The sequence below is a fragment of the Euprymna scolopes genome, chromosome 7 (assembly GCF_053919585.1).
Source record: "Euprymna scolopes isolate OS-2025 chromosome 7, ASM5391958v1, whole genome shotgun sequence".
NCBI lineage: Eukaryota > Metazoa > Mollusca > Cephalopoda > Sepiida > Sepiolidae > Euprymna > Euprymna scolopes.
The window spans coordinates 39,779,789-39,802,621 of record NC_136488.1 but is presented as its reverse complement, the minus strand read 5'-3'; the positions used below and the strand labels follow the sequence as shown (position 1 = coordinate 39,802,621).

The window sequence follows — 22,833 nt, the reverse complement described above, 5'->3', positions numbered from 1 at the left end:
ACCTTAGATTTAAGATTCTTTCATTACGATTCTCTTATATTTTTAAGTTGAACTGTTTGTTTAAAGTGAGATTAATGCTGTCAAAAATTTATGATAAAAACGTCATAGAATTTTTCATAACATATTTAATGATATACAAGAATTTATTAACTACTTTAAAGGCAATCTTTATTTATCTTAATGAGTTTCCTATTCCGTCACATACATAGGCGCTGTCTGTGTTTCGAAACTTCAAGGCCCATAATTAGTTACTTTCACCAATTTTCCTGTTAACAATTACATAAACTCCGACAAAAAAAAAAAAGAAAAATCCTCTATCCAAAAACAAACAAAAAACAGATAAATCATAACAAAAATCGGTGAAGCTTAGATAAGTAGCTCTCATTCCCATAGCTGACATTCGGAAAATTTAGGTTAACAACTGGTGAAGCTACCAAAAAAATAACCCTTTTGAATGAAGATGAATATAAACAATACTTTTTTAATTAATTTCTTAATTTTACTTAAAAACAAAATGTAAACATATAAACAAAATATTTTAGAAAATAATTTCTTAATTTTAAATAAAAATTGACTGTAAAGAATTTTTTTTTAAATAGTTATTGAAAAATATTGCAAAGTGTTTACATAGCTGGTTCTTTGAGATAATAGGAGCGCCTGAAACCTTCCTTCCAAAACGAAAAAAACTTTAGTGTTTTTACTATTTTAAAGTGCTTTTTTTTTTTTTTAAAGTTTGAAACACAAGTAGTGGCTAGTTAACTTAGAACAACAAGTGTGCATGGCGGAAATTCTTCAGGGTTTAAATATATTGTAATGCTTTTATGGTGGTCGAAAAACGTTTTTCAGCCGCCATATTATTTCCTATTTACTTGCCTCCCCACGGGGGCAGAGTTAGACACAAGGTCGGTGTTTAATGTAGAGAAGCATTTATTACTAAAAAACGAAATGGTGAAATATAAAAGCAAGTTCAGCTAAAAGTAAAAAAGAATTTTTTTTTTTTTTAATCAAAGAATTAAAGAAAGAAAAAAATTCTAAGAAATTTCGAAACTCATTAAGATAAATACAGATTACCTTTAAAGTAGTTAATAAAATTCTTGTACATCATATTTAATATGTTATGAAAAGTTCTATGACGTTTTTATCATAAATTTTTGACAGCATTAATCTCACTTCAAACAAACAGTTCAACTTAAAAAATATAAGAGAATCTTAAATCTAAGACATTTCTTAATGATGCGATTCCAATTCCCCCCAAAATACACGATTCTTATGATTAACGATTCCAATTAATCGTCCCACCACTAGTTTTTTGTTCTTTTTGGGGGGGTGGGCGTATTCAATTATAGGACTTATGTAGTTTAACAGGTGCTTCTGCAGTTTAATCAACCGTTTTTCCCTAAGTAACGCGCTGACATTTACCATTTCACAAAAATTCCCCCTGCTCCCCAATGTAAACAGAATTTTTTCTGAAATGGTAAATGTCAGTGCGTTACTTACGAAAAAACGATTAATTAAACTGCAAAAGCACCTGTTAATGGAATACCCCCCTGAAAAGAACGAAAAACATAAAAATGTGTTTGCTATGTTTTGGCAAACTGCTCATGAAAACTTTATAAAGAAGCATTTAAAAACAACGTAAGACAAAAAAAAAACAACAAAAAAAACGAACCGCTTTTTTTTTTTCGTTTAAACTTTCTTATTAGAAAGATTTCTCCGCAATGTAATAAGACATTTCACTACGCCCGTTCACACATGAACGAATCATGTAAGAAAAACACTACCGAAGGTGAAATGGCACAAAATAGTCCCAAGGTCTAGGGGTTCATACCATGCAAACAGTAAATTTGCGGCAGGTTTGATTATCAGATTCGTTGTCAGCGACCTCAAATACCTTTAAAAAAACAAATTAGAATGGTCAGTGTTCTGTTGTAGCATAACGTAACATTTACCAAACCAATTTATTTAGATTTAAAAAATAACATTATTGTTAAAAATATTTTTTAAAAAGTCAAATAAATAAATAGGAATAATTTGAGACGATTGAATATAAAGGCTAAAAATTTAATCAAAGATTTAGTTATTTTTAAATTTCATTTAGAAATAAGAATATTCTAGAAAGTGGAATAAAAATCAGTTAGCGATTGAAGCTGCAAAAAAAAATGTTAAATTTTAAAGAGTTATCGAAGATAAAGATAAAATAAAACCAAAAAAATGAATATCAAAAGATAAACAAAACATGTTATTCCCCTTGAAATTTGATGTTATTGTATTTTTGTTGAATTAATCATGACTTACTTTTTCTTTATATTTTTTAATATATAAAATAACTCCTGAAATTGATTGTTATTAATTTCATGGTACATGTTTAATTCATGGTTAAAATATTTGTTTTGACTTTTATCTTCAATGGATGAAATTTTACAAAAAAATCAAATCGTTTTCGAAATTCCCTTAATTGTATTTCCACTTTTTCGCTGTACCAAATTTTTTCGCTACACAAAAATTTTCGATTATATAATGGTATATTTCAAAACAATTCCACAGGAATTGGAATCTGAATCGTACCTGGTATCAGAATCGTTAATCAACATTTTCCTGGAATCGGAAAAAAATTAGGAATCGTCCCAACACTAGTTAAAACTGCCTATGCTGATGATACTTAATAAAAATTCATAATTGTAAATTATCAATTAAATGAAATATTTGTATAGGGTATCCAAAAAGTCACAAAGGTTTTGAACTAAAATAGATTATTTTTGATCTCTTTCAGTAATTTTAACACAATCTGACTAAGACATTGGGAAATTCAAAAAAAAAAAAAAAAAAAGAAAGAAAAAAAAACGCAAAATTCAAACAATCTTTATTTATGAAAAATAAAGTCTTTTAAATGTTGCTCACTTTCAGCGTCGCATATTTGTGCTCTTTCCAAAACAGACTTGACTAGCCCTGACTTTTTTTTTTGTGGGGATATCTTAAAGAAAGAGTCTATGTTAACAAACCTCAAACCCTGCAAGAATTGAAGGAAAACATCAGGAACGAAATAAGGTAGTTAAATCGCAATCCAAAGATTCTGCAATCTGTTATGAATAATGTTTGGGAAAGAGCACAAATAGACATTATTTTTCATAAATATTGTTTGAATTTTACATTTTTTTCTTTTAATTTCCCAATAACTTAGTCAGATTGTGTTAAAATTACAGAAAGATATATATCATCAAAAATTAAGAATTTATTCTAAGTTCAAAACTCTTCAATGCATTTTTGGACACCCTGTATAAAATATCCCGAATAATTCGTCTAGTAATTTCTATATTCATTACCTGACCTTTTGTTATTGAATTAAATGTGTACGCATCAGGAAGTTTTAATTTTGACTTATTTTAACACATAGAATTTTAATGGAATGATTATTGGTTTCAGATTGCAAAATAATGGTAGAATAAAAATCAAAATGTTCTGTATTCTCTCACAGGAGAAGAAATCTGAGACTGAGAATATTTGAATCTTTGTCTTGATCCAAAGTGTCCCTTTTAAGAAGCTGAATTTTTCAAATATTAAAAACTGACCTCATGAGAAAACACATAAATAGGGACTCTAAAATAATGTTAAGTCATTCTAAAACTGTTTTAGAAGAAACCCTTTCACAATCATTTGGGATGGTACATGTAGTGACACCTTTTAGGGTGATAATATATTTTTTCTACAATTTTCTGCTACAGATTTTGGAGTTGCCCACTATTTAAACTTTCGATCACGTTTATTATAACTTACAAGAATAAATCGGAGTATTTTAGTTTTATTAATATACTTTTAATTATTATCATTCACATTGGATAAAATTACAAGAATGTATTTTGTTTTATACAAACAAACACAAAGATAACATTCAACTCATTTTTTACTTCAATAAAAATTGGAAATTTTACTCTTTATTCAGAGTTTTACAAATAACTTGAAGATAATAAATCTAATCAATACTTTGTTTAAAACTGATATTTAAAGCTCATGTGAAACTTTGGAAAAAAGCATGAGGCTGCCCCCACCACCATCATGATATTTGGCAATTTGCCATACAAAAGGTTAGAAATGGATTTTTTTCTGATCATAAAATTAAACAAAAAGAAATAAAGGACTATTGTTTTCTTCCATTTACTGCCAAAATTAATTCAGTGTTACTGAATTTTATTTTCTTTTGTAATTGTTATCTGGGAATATAACCAAAAAGAAAACATTGGATGAGAGAATAAAAAAGGATTACCAAAATAAATATGGAAAAGTCTATCATAACTGAAACTATTAGACCAAAAGTTTCTTTATCAAGCATTCTTATTGATAACAAGAAGTGATTAGGTGAACTGTAGCAATAAGGGAATACTTGCAAAAAAAAAAAAAAAAAAAAAAAGTGGACACATATCGTGTGTCAGTCAGTTAAGCGCCATTACAAGACAATTTACAAAACAGGTGACGACCATTTGGTGGTGAATATGCAATTTTTCCACTTGTTTTCCGTATGAGAAACACCTGTTACAGCTAATCGTTGGTGATGCTAGTTTGATAGAAACAAGCACTACTGAGCTCATAGTAGCTAGCCTCAACACTTGCTTGTTGTATGCTAAAAACTATGCTCATGTGTTGCACTACAAGTTTGATATTTTTTCTTAGTATTTCATCTGTTCGCATAGTTCATTTATTGTCGATATTTTGCTACATAGGTTAATACATGCACAACTAAAGCAACTCATTAAAATTAACTTTTATTCAGAAATGCTTAGTAAAAGTTTGTAAAAATGTAATTTTGATTTAATGAATCTAATACATTTTTATAATGTATGATGTTGATTTTTTTTTTTATATATTGATTACGGAGAATCATTAAATTCAAGTTAGTGAAATGTTACATTAACGATTCTGTTGAATGTTTTTTCATGAACATATCATGGTTTCATATGAACTGTGTAGTCATCTTAGAATTCATGCCTCACAACTGGATAATAACTTTAGGTAGAAAAATAACTTAGACATGCCAAAGATTTACAATATCAATTTATTCATTCTCTTAAAAATATACTCAATGATTAGTCACATTTTCCATTTACTATTTTTTTTTTAGGTTGACTATGAGTTGACTATGAGAACAGAGTTTCAAAGGCTTCTTTATGCATCACTGTTACTTCTGTCTATTTCCAATATGCTTTCTTTCTCTAAAGGATATGATGTAAATGAAGAAAATGAGAACAATGCACAATAATGCTGATTTTGGTTAAAAAAAAAAAAAAGGATATCCAAATATATTAGTTTTTAATGAATACGGAATAATCATGTTGACACACTGGTTCCTGGAGGAACCTGATCAGTACTAAATCGATGACCATTTGGGACTGTATGTGCTCTCCGCTTATATCGGCATTGTTTCCAGTCGTCCTGGACTTCTCCTTGCAGCTGGGCTCAAAAATGCTGATTCAGGAGACGAGTGGTTGGAGATTGCGGAACCCTTGCCTCACAATTAGATGCGCAACTGCCTCTACAGGGGTATCCTCAGTCTTTCGAGACTGAACAAAGGCATCGACTTCTTAATAATATTGATCGGAATTCCTTAGATAACTAAGAAGTGTTTGAGGAAACAATGGAGTGGTAAAATAAAATGAAGAAAAGAAAAAGATCTTTTTCAATGAGGAAGTTTGCCGGCAATCCATATAATGGGACAGAATATCCCAGTCAACAGACAGAAGGAACAAATTTGCTCAGAACAGTGATGCACATGATCAATTAGCAAGACAATAGTTCATAAGAGATTAATTGTAACAAAATATTGACATGCGACTCTTATTTTGATCAGTTCACAAAGGACAAATCCTCAATAATCACTGATAATCAAAAGATGCTTTCTCATTTTGCAACTTAGTGGGCAATGCAAAACAACTGCTACTGACAAGAGAAACAGCCAATCAACATAACTTGTTTTAAAAGCAATACCTTAGAATGACTATTTCTTTTTTTACATGAAATTTCATCCATTTTATACCTGGTGTTAAGTGAAATTTTCTCTTGTAAAAAAAAAAAAAAAAAAAAAATGCATGCTACTTCAATTCTTTGGACCGCCAAGGTAATTGTTCATTAGAAATCTAATAAAATCTAATAAACAATATAAGAATTGTTTAAGTTATTTTCCTTTGAGAAATTATTTTAGTAAAGAAAGAAAACATAGAAAAATTAATTAGTATTTTAGCAGGATATCTTGTTATGTTATATAACATTTCATAGTTATCTTTCAAAAGAAACAAGCCCAATATAGATTGTATAAGCAAATGCAGAGGACACTATTATAGCTGAGCTATATTAATTACTTTTTCTTCAAGTTAACATGTTTCAAATGGATTTCTGAATAGTGCCTGTGTGAGAGTCTATATATGATATTGCTTTTTGTTGAAAAACCAATATGTCAATTCTTTTAATCATAAAAAAGTACCTAAGTTTCAGGAAATTTTCAACCCAAAGTCAATAAAGTATATATTTTTAAACAATACAAGTTTTCAAAGTTATATTAGAGTGCTTTTCGAAAGAATTAAATAGTTAAGTTTAAACTATTGTAAAACGTTTTTTTCTGTTGTTAATCACCATCATCATATTCAGTTAAATGTCCATGTTGGCATCTGTTGAATGGTGCTAAGAAATTGAACTCCAAACTATCTCTGGCAAGATCTCTATTTATTCCTCTTTCTTTCAAATTAAAGTGAAAATATATAATTTTCTGACACGATTTTAACTAAAAAGACAAAAAAAAAAAAAAAAAAAAAAAAAATGAACCATCTCTTCCTTGGAAAATAAGCTTGGACTCATTCCTGTTGAAGTTTGTAAGGTGGAAGTGCCAATTCTAGTTACAATGCATCATTTGGAGTAATTTGAAGACAAAAGTTGATAGAAAATGCCAAAAATATCTCAATAATTAATGTTGATTGGAAATTAAAATAATTTAAATCTACTGTTATTTAACTGTAAAATGACTATACAAAAATACTATAGTCATAATGTAGTGTTGGAGGCAAAAGTTTGATGTTTAACAACTATTAAGAATATAAAAAATTGAGAATATTTATACAAATATTTTTTTGAATAGACCAATTTAATTTTACATTTAAACTAAGACATTCTTTTTATGCATGAAACAAGTTCAAGTAATTTTCACAGCGGTTCAACATCGTTCACAAGATTTTCATATCTGAACTCGAGGCCAACTTATTCGGATAACTATCCTGCATTTATAAGAATGACCAAATCTGAACACATGACTGCTTCCCTGTAAACTACATTATGATAGCCTCTAAATACTTGCTATAAGTAGCAATACACATGGCCGTTAAAACGCTTTGGATAATCACAGATTTCAAGGGGTTTCTGCTAAAATAGTCATATTTTAAAAACCAAAGCACTTTAAGTCTTCAAAATACCACCGTTTTGTTCAGAAATTAATATACTTTCAAATGAATTAGTAAATAATAACATACATTATATATTTTTAGAGTTTTAAGCAGATAAATGATAAAAATGTGAACATCATAAAACAACATTTTCGGTAAGATTTTATAACGACACCCCCTGATTTTTAAACATTCGTACCGTGTTTCTGTGAAGAATTTTTTAATGAAATTTGGAAATTAGCCAAAAGAGATGTCATTTTTAATAATTTCGAGTCTCCGAAATTCATTTGATGACTCGTTTTTTTGTTGTGTTAAAAAAAAGATTTCAAAATCATGAGTATTGAAAATTTTGAAAAGAATTTTCTTCGGACACTCACTATTAAATAAAACAATCTTTTTACTATGTTTATTCTTAAAAAAGATGATTGGACAGCGTTTTCTCTAGTGGTACGTAGCAATTTAAAAACATAATATCCGAAAAAATCGTTATGAATTTGAATCAAAACTTCTCTAGTATATAGTAGATAGTAGCAGCAGCAGCGATAAAATGGCGTAAACAGACGTTTTATTTTTGTCGTTTATTTTTATTTCAAATCGATTTTTTTTTTTAATTGAAAATCTGGTTATAAATAAAAATTCTTACATGTTTAGTTAGAGCTATTTTGTTATCAACCATACAAATATTTTTAAAAATTGGGTAGCAGTAAATTTTAAAATATTTTAACAAGTGAAAATGTGAACTATCATTTTGGTTCGCGTGTACGAAGGGTACCCACACTTCTAATTTTCGTCCCTTAAAAAATGTTTTCAGTGAATTATTATCGAATGGAAACTAATCACATGATTAATCTCCCATAAAAAAATAAATTGGTCAACTATCCTAAAATGCTAGGATCGTCTTGAAATGGTAAATTATTTTACATTTATGTGAAACCAACCCCCACTCTAAATTCTAAAATTGTTTTTGTTTTGTTTCTATCAAGTCTTCAGGATGTTCACACATAATTTTCCTTAGCCCTATCATTAACTCAAAGTCAGAGTGGCAACCTCCCCACCTTCTCATAATTGCACAAAGACCCTCTTAAAACCACGCATAATCGCCTTTTAGAAAACAAACAAACAAAAAAACACCCAGGATTTATCTATCATAGGAAAAGGGGGGGGGTAACTGCCCATAAACGCTCGAATGATTCAAAATGGGAAATCATTTTACATTAAATTCTAAAATAATTTTTGTCTATCTTTTATTAAAGTTTTTCAAGTTGTTCACATACAATTGTCTATAAAGGTAGAATCACATGTTTTGGAGAGGTCGTCAGATGGGGGAGGGGTAGCAGAAGGTACTAATCTACAATAATACCAAAGAAATATTGCAATATATTCATTTTTAACCAATCCTAGATTTCGATTTCAGTTTTTGGAACATAAAAAGCATTACAACTAAACTTTGAGTTCTCTAACTTCTTTTCTTTTAATGAATACTTGGTATTTTTAAGTAATCGCAGCATATTTATGTGCATTTACTACAGATTATTTGGAAACCATTAATTTCTGGAGATTTTCAGTAGCATATTCAGATTCCTTGCACAAAAATACACTTATATGGCAAATTTCATTGCTTAGTCTTGCGTTTTAACAAAGTTATAGTATTTTTACTGAAAAAGTAGTGCAAAAAATGTGACAAAACGCATATGGTCTTAAAGAGGGGAAAATATCCAAACATGCAGGGCATATAAATAGTCATAACTTCCTTGATTTTAATTGGATTTTAAAAATTTAAAAGATTCTTTCTTAGCTTATCAAGCTCTTTCTATATATACCAATATTGAAATATTTTAAGCCATTTAAATGTTTTCATGTGTATTGCTACTATAAGCAGTTCTCACCAGTTGTCAAATTTTATTCATTTTACTCATCATTTTCAAACCTATCATCATTCACTTGACAATCCATTCATGATTTTAACCTTCATCTTCGAGGGGCTTTCGGCTTTGATAAGTGAGAAAATATAAGTAAAATAGATAAATAAATAAAAATCAATAAGAAAAATACCTTATTTGCATTATTTAGAACAGGAAGTGGTGAATGGAATTGATAAGAAAATATGAAATAAACTCCAAGATATGAGAAATAGGAGGAAGATTATCATCTAAAGTTTTACAAAACTAATATTTATAAAGACATCTATAAATATAAAAGCGAAAATGTATGTATGTATGTACGCTTCTCCTCGATGTCCACAAAAGGCTTCTTTCAGAGAAGCACTCGCTCGCTTCACAACTTTTTATATCATCCATAAATTGTAATATCTCACACTTAACCACGGAGCTCGCCTGTCTATTTAATTTTATTGACTTTCAAACGTTAATTATTCCACATTTCCCGCATCGGCACGCGTTACATTCGGTTTTCGGTATAAACAAAAAGCGAAACTCGACTCTTATCACCGGCCCAGAGCCAGTGGTCTCTAGAGAGCTAAGTAACGTTTGTTCAATGTCGACTTCGTCATATCAGACGGTAGCTTTCATTTCGAGACAAGACACTTCCCCTAATAAACAGGGAGCTGGTTTTCCCCGAACTTAGTTAAAAACAAACAAACCGATTTATTTATTTAAAAACTGTCCTGCACAAAATCCTAACTGCTGAATAGCTATCGCTCTCACGTCAATCAAAAACGCACACCTGTATTTTTTTCACACTTTACTATTTTCCAACTGTGCGTCGTCAAGGCTTTGGGTTTTTTTTCACGGGCACCTGTTTTTTTTTACTATGCGCGTCAAGGCTTCCGTTTTTTTTCACACGCACATACAAACACTCAGGCAACGCCGGGTACCCCTCGCTAGTTCATTAATAAAATGCATTGGATATTAATAAATATCCATAATGATAATACTTATGACACTACAATAATGAGCCAACATAAAACAAACAGTGAATTTTGATTAGTATATAATGTTAAAACTTTGGTATTATTTTCACATCAATCTACATGTCTGTCTCCGTGGCAAAGTGGTTAAAATAATTTCTAGTACAGGTTTTATTGCTGCCTATGGTTCTGCATGTTATTTTGTGTTTGGTTTTCAGGTCCTTAGTTTTTTAAACATAAATATAAATGCATGCAGATAAATATATATATACACACACACATTCGTGAGCAAAGAAAATGGGCCAAACAAATTTTATACATTTTATTACACTAAATGCTATATTGAACAAAGAACAATTGAACAAGGAAACTTAAACGAAACTAATAACACAGAACAAGACATTTAATTTAATAAATGCTTAGTATGGAATCACATTCCCTTTCGATTTCTTTAAAAGATAAATCCTTTTAGATATGTTCTCAACCAAAGTGGAACACTGCAAAGAGGAGATGCTATTCCATTCGCTTTGCACAGCTTCCCACAGTTTGTCATTATTTGAAAAAGTTCTTCTAGCCAATGCACGAGATGAATTATCAGAAAACCATTTTCTTGTGACTTTAGCAGTGTGTGCAGGGGCTATATCATGTTGGAAAATAATGTTCTGGGATATTCTCAGCTTCTGTATACTTAATAAAAGTCCTGTTTCTAATATTCAAATGTATTCCTTTGCATTGATCGACTTCTCACATATAATATGTTCCCCAACTCCTGGTGCAGTAAAAGTTCCCCATACTATTATCCCTCTATTCCCATATTTAACTGTCGTTTTTATGCAACTTGGCAAAAATCTTTCTCCAGTTCTTCGATTGCACCATTCGGGAGCATCACTAACAAGACAAAATCTTGATTCATCTAACCAGAAAACATTCCTGAACTAGTCTGTATCTTTCTTGCCATAACACGACAAAAATCTCTTTCTATCATTGATGTTCTTCTTAGATAAAAATGGCTTCTTTGCACACCTTTTAGAAGAAAAAAATCCCATTTCTTTCATTCGTCTAGATATTTTATATCTAGAAAGAGAATTTCCAGCCCATTTTGAATTCTTTACTATGGTCAACATAAGTTTTCTTTCAATCCTTCAAAACAGTTAATTTAAGCCTGTGGTCGTCCTTCAAAGTGGATGCTCTAAGGCGACCAGATCCAGATTTCCCTTTTACCAAGCGTTCGACTTTGAACCTTTGATCAATTTACTTCACTACAGAAAGAAATGTTTTCACATACTTTTCTTAAAATATCAAAAACTTGCTTGTAAGTCATTTTGGACTACCTTAATCCTGCAATTTGTTTTTTTTATATCCTTGCCAAGATGCGGTTTTACCATTTTTAAGATTAATTTTTCCACTTATTATATGCTATAATAATAATGATCTGCAAAATAGGAATTTTCAGTTAAAATTAACAAAAATTCATAGAAAAATATTGAAAAATCGATTTCTTCCTTCTTTCACGCTTGGCCCAATTTTTTAGCTCATGAGTATTCCCTCATGAGTATATATATAAATAAATAAGGAATAATACACTATATAAAATGTCGTTTCTATTATAAGTGAAATTTGTAGGAGAAAAAGTCTTATGATAAACTATACAAATCAAATTGCCAAGTGAAAGCTCAATATTTAATACATAGTAAAAAGAGCTCAATCATATATTTTCAAAGATTTATATGATTTAAATTAAATTTTGGAATGAAAAATCTCAAACATGAATTTTACTTATGCTGAAATAAGATTTAATGGCAATTAACTCAAGATATGGTAAAAAATCTCTCATCATAAGAAAATCATGCATCAAAATTCAGCAAGCCCTTCATAGGAATACCAGGAAAATCTTCCATGAAGTAAAAGATTCAATATTATGTTCAAGGTTTAAGCAATCCAAGTCGTCAGTAGTCCATGTAAGAAAAAGAAAATCTGGTGAGTTCTTCCATGCTCAAGTGATGAAATGTTTAAACACATTAAATTCATGCTCTTTTAGATTTTTTTAATTCTGAAATTTGATTTAAATTCTATTATAAATCTTGAAATATAATTGTCAAACGTTTCATAAAACTTCTGATGGTTAAGATACAACTTTTCCGCCAGTTGTATGTGAACCATTATGACTATTCCATTTTCGTTTCAGTTGAATAATAATGATATTTCAGGTAAAACATTCTTTTTGTAAAAATTAAAATAATAAATTTCTTTACTTCTATATTATCAATATGGATAATATACATGTAAAGAGACATTACTTTGCTATCTAATTTACATGTTTACTTTGTGTATGATTAAATAAGTAAATTAGATAGAAAAATACTGTATTAAAAATACTCTTTCCTAAATATTCACAGATATTCAGAACTTTTAGAAAGCAATTGAATCAACATGGTGAAAATAGGTGAAAGAAATGCATAATTAAGCAAGAGATTGTAGACTTATTCAGTTAATTACAAATTACAGCTTATTAAGAGAATTAATTTTTTTCTACAAACATAATTCAATACTATAACATATTTGAGTACATATTTTGTGCCAGAGCATAGAGGAAAAAAAGCCCCAAATAACAAATGCGGATGTACCCAGCTTTAATATAGTACTGATTCTGATGATTTTCTTTGGAAATGAAAGAAACTTGCTATATATATATATATATATACACACATACATATACACACACACACACTTTGGATTTTCTGATAAATACAATGTATGCACTTTCAGAACATTGATAGTTATAACTCCAAATGATTGATGCTTTATTTCAAGGGGGAAAAATATCAAAAGAGGAAATAGTTCAAATTTTCCAAGCAGATTGGATGATTGTTACGATGAGGATGAGAAAGAGAAGCTTTTTAGGTTTGAGCAGTTTTGCAACACTTACCCATGTATAGTGGTAATTATGCTATACTGTCCTCAGCAGCAGCAGCAGTAACAGGCATCCTCTCTCTCCCCCCCAGTTATTAGGTAATCAATCCATTTGCTTTGAGTTTAGTTCATCCCTGCAAGAAAGGAAAGGGAAAAAAGGAAACTTAAATGGGAACAGATATTAAAAAAAAAAAATACATTTTACAATACATAATTCTATGAATACTATTTGTAGCATAAAAACGAATCTATTATGCATTTTATGTTTTACAAAATGCCTTTCAGGTGATCAACGAGGAATTTATAAAAGGAAAAAAAGGTTTTATTTTGCAAAAAAAGAAAGCAAATAAATTTATTTTGTTTCTTTTATAGCATGTTGATCTTTTTTTTTTAGGTTATTCAATGTTAAACAAAGCACCTACTGTATGCGTAAGGATTAGTCATATTTAATACAGAGAAATTAGACATATAAAAATAGGTCTGCATACGTGCACGTACATATGGTATTGAAGAAAATTATAGATAAAAACATGAAATCAAAAGGCACATCCAAGTTGAAAACCTGACTGAAATATAAGCATATGCTAATGACTGCAACAAATGTATACAAAAACACAGATGAAAGTTATATTATTGATGAGTGATTTCAGATTAAATGTCATCATTTATAAATAGAAGAGAAACTATCATAGAACATAAAACGGCAACTCAAACTTCGATAAACAACAAACTTAGCCGTGGTTGACTGACGTTTGTTACTGAAAAGATACTTAATACTTTTACAAGAAAATCTGAAGTTAGATATTTATTCTGATAATTTTACATAATCATAACCAGATGATTGTGAGAAAATCGTATTGATGACAAGCTCCATGAGCAGAAACTTATGGCTGACAGGCTACCCATGCTACATCATTCAATGCTAAAAAAACTTTGCATAAATACTTTTGATGAAACATTTTATAATTATGTGAGAGCACTATGTGCAACACTTATCACTTTCACTCAAAAATTACAACACAAGTTTAATAAGTCTAAAATGGATCGGTATGTGTTAAAAACCACACACGAACCTTCGATCTCTACCTGCAATTATTTAGTTGCACAAGTCATTGATGAAATTACTCAAAGTTCTATAATTACTGGCTGCCCAGATTTCGTTAGTGTTCATTCTAACTGTTTACGTAACACCATTGAATTTTTGGAGATTCAAAATCAAATCTCATGATGCATAGGATTTCATTTCAAAAGGCAAAAATGAATCCAAAAGAGAAAAGGATGTCAAAGCAAGTACTATATATGTATGTGCACGTGTGTATGCAAAAAAATATACTATGCTTTAGCAATACATATATACGTATACTACCTTTATGCTTTTTCAAATGTATAAAAGTGCCAACAATGCCTGCAATTAATTTAACACACAATGCTTCATTTCTGCATCCACAACATGGCATAAACTCTTTGGTCCATATATTTAAACTTGTACTGAAAGACCACAACCATCCAAATATTCTAAAATTCATTTCCAGCAAATGAAAATATCAGTAGGCTGAAAGAATAATTGTTAGATCAATTTGCTACAACGATTTTCAAAAATCATGATGAAGATTTAAAGCAATAAACTATCAACATCTAAACTTCCAATATAAACAACATGTATGCAAAAGATCTTAGACACAGTGGATGGCTACCATTCAGTCCCTCCAGACTCGACTAATGATGACCTTCATTGCAAAGTTATTTAATGCATTTTCAAATGTCACAGAAATACTTAGCCTCAAAATAATACCTACACACAGAAGTATGGCAAAATACTTAAGATATTTTCTACAAAATAAAATTTGTTGATGATACGGTACTCTTTGATGACGTAGAAAATGCCTACTAACATGCATTTGAGTATCTATCTATCTGCCTGTTCAAAATATAGAATAGAATTTAAAAATAAGTTTCATTTTTGCCAGGGACATGTTCAGTCGTAAGGTATTATTTGAATACCTTAGGAGATAGCTCTCTTCAAAATTTTCTCGATCAGAAATGTGAGTGCCAAAGGCAAAAAGATTTGAAATTAAGGTAAATTTCCAAACTTGCCTCCCACATACATGAAATTTAATATTGAATGATTCCCCATTTCCAGGTCATTCTAGATTTTTGATGTAGTTAACAAAAATAAAAATTCTGCTATGCTAGATAAATTCTGCACCGTTTTTTTTTTTTTAAGAGAAGAAATTCCTATTAAAAAGTTTGTAAAGAAAAAGATAATTACTTACCCTATCATTAACCCTGGATCTGAATGTTGTTCCCATAAAAACCTTTTCTTTAACCCAATCACTGAGTGCCCCCCCCCCGACCAAAAAAAAAAAAGAACAAAAAGACTTGTAAAAACCACACATAATTGTCTAAAAAGAACATCCCACGTCAAAGAAGAAAAATATACTTTATCCCCTATAACAACAGAAAAATAGTTAACTACTTTAAATTGCAAGAATAGACTGAAAATGGACATTTTACGTTGAATTCATATCTTTACTTATATATAAAAGCCGTTGTGAGTTCGTTACCTATGGAATCCAAAATGGCTGAGCCGATTTTTAAAAAATTTTATACAAATGTACTTGATATCTCTGGGAGTGTTTAACACCTTATATAGCCTAATATTACAATTGCATTCGAGAAGATTTATCAACACACAACCAGAAAGGCCCAGCATATAAAATCAACAGTAGGTTCTTTGGTAAGACAGGGATGCTTCCTAAATAAATGTTTCTATTTAGAACACAATTGAATCATGGTACTTGGCTTTTTGCATTTTAAACTCTAATTCAAGGCATTATATTAAATAATTTTATAAAGTCAATAGTAGATTCTTTACAGTGCAATGTAGATTACAATGTATTGTGGACTAAGTCAATGCAGGGAGGCATGTAAAGCTTCTTTCTACTACACCATGATTGGTCCCCAACTAGAGCAATCAATCAATCAATCAACTTGATTGTAAAACGGGTGATTTCACAGACTTCAATAAAAAATAAAAGTATGAGAGGGTAGAATATTTGTGGATCCTCATTTAATCCTGGGCAACGTTGGGTCTCCCTGCTAGTGTGAAATAATTGCATTTTTTTTTTCTTGAAGTATTTTTCGTGTTTACACATAACTGCCTAAATAAAGTAATATCTCATTTTTGAGTGGGGTGGGGTGATAATTTACAGCCCCCCCCCACTTATATAAACTACTTCATTTACTCACATAAACCTAATATACGAAAGTATAGATTTATGCGTAAACTTTAAGTATTTACTTCAAAAGTGCTCAATACGTAGGTAGAGCTAGTTAGTAATTTATAAAATATATATGGCGATTAAGCTACACTGAATATTCTGCGTTTCATCCACTATAGGATTCGTCAGGCTTATGCACGAATTCTGTGGTTGCTTCTTGTTTTTATATATGTTGAGGATTTCTAGTTAGCCAATCAGCTTTCTAGTATCCACCGCGTCCCTTCCTATCAGCCAATGGGCATGCATTTTATTGAACAAAGGATCTGTTTTAGAACTAGGTTAGTGGTTTAAGGTAGATGTTTTCCTTCCTTTTTTTTTTTTTATATATATATATATATATATAGATAAATATACCTATGTGTACACACACACACATGCACATATATATATATATATATATATATGTGTGTGTGATCGTTTATGTATATTCATGTTTATTTAATTTATTTATTTGTTTGTTTTCTATTGTTATTGTTAGTTTTAAAGCTATTTTGTATTGCTATGCTAGAGTAAGTTTTATTTTGTGAACACAGTTTGTTTGCTATTTCTCATCTACAGTTTAATAGATTTTGAGGTTCTTTAAAGTACAGGATAGCAAATTTTTCATGGAGGCATAATTTACATGGGTCGTCTAAATGTCTGCACGTGGTAGCTTGTCTCATTATTTTCCATTCGACTACCGGCGAATGTCCGCTTTCTTTGAGTTTCCAGTATTTGTTCGCTAGTGTTGTTTTTATACTGTGTTTTTTATTCTATACACATACATATATATATATATATATATATATATATATATATATATATAAAAAAAAGGAAGGAAAACGTCTACCTTAAACCACTAACCTAGTTCTAAAACAGATCCTTTGTTCGATAAAATGCATGCCCATTGGCTGATAGGAAGGGGCGCGGTGGATACTAGAAAGCTGATTGGCTAACTAAAATCCTCAACATATATAAAAACAAGAAGCAACCACAGAATTTGCGCATAAGCCTGACGAATCCTATAGTGGATGAAACGCAGAATATTCAGTGTAGCTTAATCGTTATATATATTTTATAAATTTATATATATATATATATATATATATACTAAAAGTGCTGACCACCACTTTTCGTTATTCTTGCTTTTTAATTCGTTAAATTCTGTTAAAATTACCCTTGTGTGTAAAAAGAATATTCAGAGTCCTTTCTGTTTGAACTTTTTTGTATACTAAAAAAAAATCATGAAAAATGTTTGGTCAAGAAATAAACACAAAAACATTGCGAAAGATTATAAATGACCATGAACGAGGGAGTGAGACAGAAAGTCTTTCTTTGATGAAACAAATATCTTCTACTTCTCCTACCTTCCCAATTAAATCTTCAAAATATGACAAAATTAACATTTTGAGAGATAGGGGGAAGTTCTTAATCCTTACTTTTGCCCCCTTTTCAATAATTGACAGAGGTGGTGACTAAATCACCGCATAATCTGACAACTTGCGTGTGCTAAATTCAAATTCAGTTGTTTCTATAGCACCACTTTCGCTGAGGAATGTTTGCAACCATTAAGTGGTCCCTCCTGCAAGAATGCAAGCAACAGAATAAAGCCAGTCAACAAAGCTGTATCCTGTTGATTTATACGATTTTACTTTATTAATAACTAGCGGGGGGTACCCGGCGTTGCTTGGGTGTTTGTAGGTGTGTGTATGGCGGGGGGGGGGAAGTAATAACCCTGCTTAAAATATTATAAAAAAGACGATGTTAAAAAATCGGAAAAACCAAAACAAAAAAAAAAATGGCATAAATAAACCTGTCGGATCGAACCTGCGATCTTAAGATAACAATGCAATGTGTATAGGAGGGGGGGGGGAGGTAAACTAAAGAATAAGAGAGATAATAAAAACACATTGCCTGGGGTGTTTAAAGGTGTAAAAGAAAAAAAAATAGTTTTGGTTGGGAGGTGAGATTGAACCCGGAAGCCTTGACACGGAGGTGGAAACAAAAGCCAACCACTTAACCGTCTCGACCACCAGTGAGAGTAATTGATTAGCGTGTTTTTGATTGACAGGAAGATGCTAAATGAGGTCATTGCAGGATCGTTACGATGATATGGCAGTATTTTTAGTTTTCGCTTCCACCAGATGATGGTGAGTGAGGGGGGAGCAGCTCCCCATTGTCCAAATCGAATAGCAATTGTCTGATATAAGGAGAAACTACACATTGATCAAAAGCTGATTGCACAAAAGCCGAGAACACCATCCGTTTGAATTTAGTTTCACTGTATTTATACTAAAACGCAGGACAAACAGGGGACAGAGTGCAATAGCGCAAATCTTATAAAAGTCAATGTAAATAAATCTAGATGCTACCTGCGTTTCCAAATCCTAGATATTATTATCTAGGAGGTATATAAACACTTCTAAGCGATAGTAACCCCTTTCCCCCCGGGACCGTCGGCAAAAAAAGCCTTTTCGAGACATACAAAAATATGCGTACCGCATTTGCCTTTTATATTTATAGATGTTATATATATATATATATATATATATATATATATAGATGGAAAATGGTAACTACCAAAATGACAAAAAATCTTAAAACATAATACCTCATTTTCATAAATATTATAAATCATTATGTTTCATGTAAAAAATCATAAATGTTTCATGTAAAATGAGTATGCAATACTTTGTTACTTAATCAGTTATTCTTAGAATATATGAAATCATTATTATTATTATTCTGGTAAAAATGAATTAATAATAAGCCTTAAATTTCATCAGTATGCCCTGTATTTAAGAATGGTGATCGCTCATCCCCCTCTCAGTACAGGCCAATAAGTTTTCTGTGCGTTATGAGTAAGTTGCTGGAATCTGTGTTGAATACAGAAGTAATCAACCATCTCAACAAAAATAACCTTCTTAGTGACACTCAATATGGTTTCCGTTCTGCTAGATCTACAGCAGATGTGTTTACAGTTATATCTCATAGGATTAGCAAATCTCTTGACGGGGGCAACCTTTCTAGGGCAATTGCTCTTGACATATCTAAGGCCTTTGATAGGGTATGGCATAAAGGTTTACTTCACAAGATCTCTAGCTATGGTATAGCTGGAAATGTCTTCTCAATTATTAAATCATTTCTTTCTGATAGGTTCATAAGAGTAGTAGTTGAGGGGCAAAAAATCAGAAGCTCACAGTATTAATGCTGGAGTTCCTCAGGGGTCCATCCTGGGTCCAACTCTATTCCTGATCTACATTAATGATCTTCCAAATCACATCCTTACATCATTTGTAGACATTTATGCTGACGACACTACCATTTATGGTAACACATCTAAAACAGTAAACGACCACGTTCTCTCCGATTCTCTCTCGATCTTGAGCACGTGGTACAATGGGGAAAGGAGTGGCTGGTTACTTTTAATGCATCTAAAACCAAGCTTCTCTCTTTACATCATCAACATTTTGATCCACATCTGGCATCAATTGAAATGAATGGCTCTCATCTTCAGGAGGCCTCAAGTTTTGACAAGCTTCTGGACTTGACAATTACTCCTGATCTTAAATGGAACACGTACATCAAATCTGTTGCCAAGGCCGCTGGAAAAATGGTGGGATCTTTCTATTGATCCAGTAGATATCTCACTGCTGGTGCAAATCTCTACCTATATAAGAGCCAGGTACGTCCAAGGATGAAATACTGTTGCCACGTTTGCCTTGATAGAGTTCAAAATAGACTTCGTAGCCTCGTAGGAGATGCCCTTTTCTCTTCCCTGCAACCTCTATCTCACAGAAGAGATGTTGCGAGTTTGTCACTGATGTATCGTTATTTTAATGGAAAGTGTGCGACTGAGCTTCAGTCTATGGCCCCCCCCTCGCCAAACTTTCACAAGAAACACTCATCTAGTTGAAAACACTATCAATAATTTCTCCCACTGTGCCTAAACCTAAATGTAGATTCCATGAACAAAGCTTCTTTCTTAGAACTGCACACCTGTGGAATTGTCTTCCGTTTTCCTGCTTTCCAGCTGACTACAATATGGTTGTCTTCAAGTCTAACATAAACAAGTTCTTGATGAGTCATTCCATATAAGTTAACAAATTTACCGAATTGATTACTATATTGTCCAATTTCTACTGTACACTCTAACCCTTATCCTCGAGTGGCCTCTTGGCCTTGATAATGTGGTGATGCCTATGTAAAAAAAAAATCTATAGGACACAAGATGATAAAAACCTTACAAAAGCAATTCTTAAGATTATAAAATGGTATACAAAAGCACAATTATGTGAAAACAAAATATGATTTCAAAATATTTCTTTTAATAGAATTTATACTAGAAAAAAAAAAAAAAAATGGGGCAATGGTTTATTAAAATTTGATTGAGATGCAATTTAACATGGAAACATGATTTTAAGATGTAAGGTGTTAAATGATAGTATAGCTAATGTTAGTCAGCTCTTAAAATAGTTTCATAATAAACATTGTATATTTGATAGGAATTTCTGCTAAAATTAGTCTCAACAAAAATACAAAGAATTCTATAAATAAGACGAATTCTTCAGATTCTTTAAAAATGAGGATGTAGACAATGTTTCAGTTGTTAATTTGTTGTTTAATATCAAATCAACATTTTTGGGGGATTTTTATTAATAAAGTAAAATACCTATTGCAAAAATGATGAGCTTGCAATTAAATGGGCTGGTAAACAAAAAAAAAAAAATAAAATAAATACAATAAGCAAAAGTTCAGCTAGAATTCGTCGCTGTCAACTTTCTCTCTCAACTTCCAGCACGTCTTCTCCCGACCACCTCTGCCAACAGGCATTTTATTAGAAAACTGACTTCATTCCATTCCTAACTCATATGGCCCTCGGGTTTCCTGCCGATCAGGCAGACGGGCGTCAATGTCCTTGATGCGCACTCAATGGCAATAGATCGCATTGATGGGTGCGCTTGCAGCAATCATGCCATCCTTTGGTGTTGCATTATATCTATAGACCGCCTCTGCGATCATGCATATTTTTCTTGTCGCAATCCTCTTCACACTTCGATGGCACCGCTCTATTATGCCGTTGCCACTTGGTACATATGCACATCTGGGTCTGAGCTCGATGCCCCACTTGTCTACAAAACGTCAGAACTTCCCACTGCAGAAGGCCGTGTCATTGTCTGTGAGGATCTCTTCAGGTGGCCCCCCTTTCATAAAATATGGACTCTAATTCACAGATGACACTGGAGGAATCCTGTCTTATAAATGGGCACCAAATCGTGAACCTTGTTAGTCCACAATCGATCAGGGTGAGGAAGTGCTGGCTGCTGTAGTGGGTTATGTCCATACCCAGTCGGCTCCAAGTCGCGTCTACTCCCAGCTGACCTTTCCGCCATCTGGCCAGGGCGGGGTCGATTGACTGGCATGTTTGGCATTCCTCGACTACCGCTTTCACCACACTTTTGAACACTGACTGATTGGACAACTGCACAAAATAACATGTCTGTCTTACTCTGGGGTGTCCACTGAGGTGGTGTATCTTCCTGATTTCATCCGCCACCTCAATAGAGGCGGCACATAATGGTACTGGTTCGGCTTTCTTCTTCATGGTATCATACCATCTCTGTGGCACCCGAGTGAGCCTATCAGCAAGGTTGCAATTTGAAGTGACCAGTACCGCATCCACAGACAGGTTGTACTCTGTTACCAGCTTTTTTATGGTCTCCAACTTCTGTTTGATCAGCATCTTGCTGGTTGCCTTAGTGCGCACCCTAGTCTTGCCTGTCAGTGTGTCTGATATCCAGTGGTACACGCATAGCAAGTTTGTGTGTATGCGTGATTTCCAGACTTTCCACTGGAGTGCCAGGTTGATACCTTTTATCACCGGATCGAGCCCTGCCAGATTGATATGAGCAGTGTCATTTGCCGGTCGCAACCAGCAGGTGTCCTCAATTGCAGCCCCATTCTTATCCAACAGCACATTAATTGCCTGAGAGCTTGCATCCACCCACATGTTCAGTTTTTTTCCCTGCACACACCAGTCTCCTCTGGCAGGGTCATCCTGCTTTACTCTTGCGATGGTTTCCTTCACCATGCAAACCAACAGATCGTCGGCTGTTTCATCATCCCAGCCTTTGGTGGCAGTGCTGCCCTCCTTTTTATGATGCCTGTTGCCACACGAGTCCATCCACATATTGGTAGGTGCCCCACAAGTTTTTCACACAGGGAGAATACTGCTCGCCTCGTGAAGACATCGGGCACTTCAGGAACTGCAGTTCCGCGCCTCCATTTCAAAGTCCCTCATTCCTGTCGAACGTTCAGGCCCAAGACACAGACGCTATTCTCCAAACGTTCTGGGTCCTTGTACGTCAAACCAAACTCAACA

The 22,833-nt window shown here is 32.2% G+C and overlaps 1 protein-coding gene across 4 annotated transcripts in view; it reads right to left on the bottom strand.

Annotated features, from left to right (window-relative positions):
* The window catches only part of LOC145279686 (FERM, ARHGEF and pleckstrin domain-containing protein 2-like), a 324,554-nt gene that overhangs the window by 217,889 nt on the left and 83,832 nt on the right, over positions 1-22,833 (bottom strand). For all 4 annotated transcript variants that reach the window (XM_080130959.1, XM_080130961.1, XM_080130960.1 and 1 more), the window contains exon 2: positions 13,208-13,325. The gene's annotated coding sequence lies outside the window, so the exon portion shown is untranslated. The remainder of the gene's footprint in view (positions 1-13,207; positions 13,326-22,833) is intronic.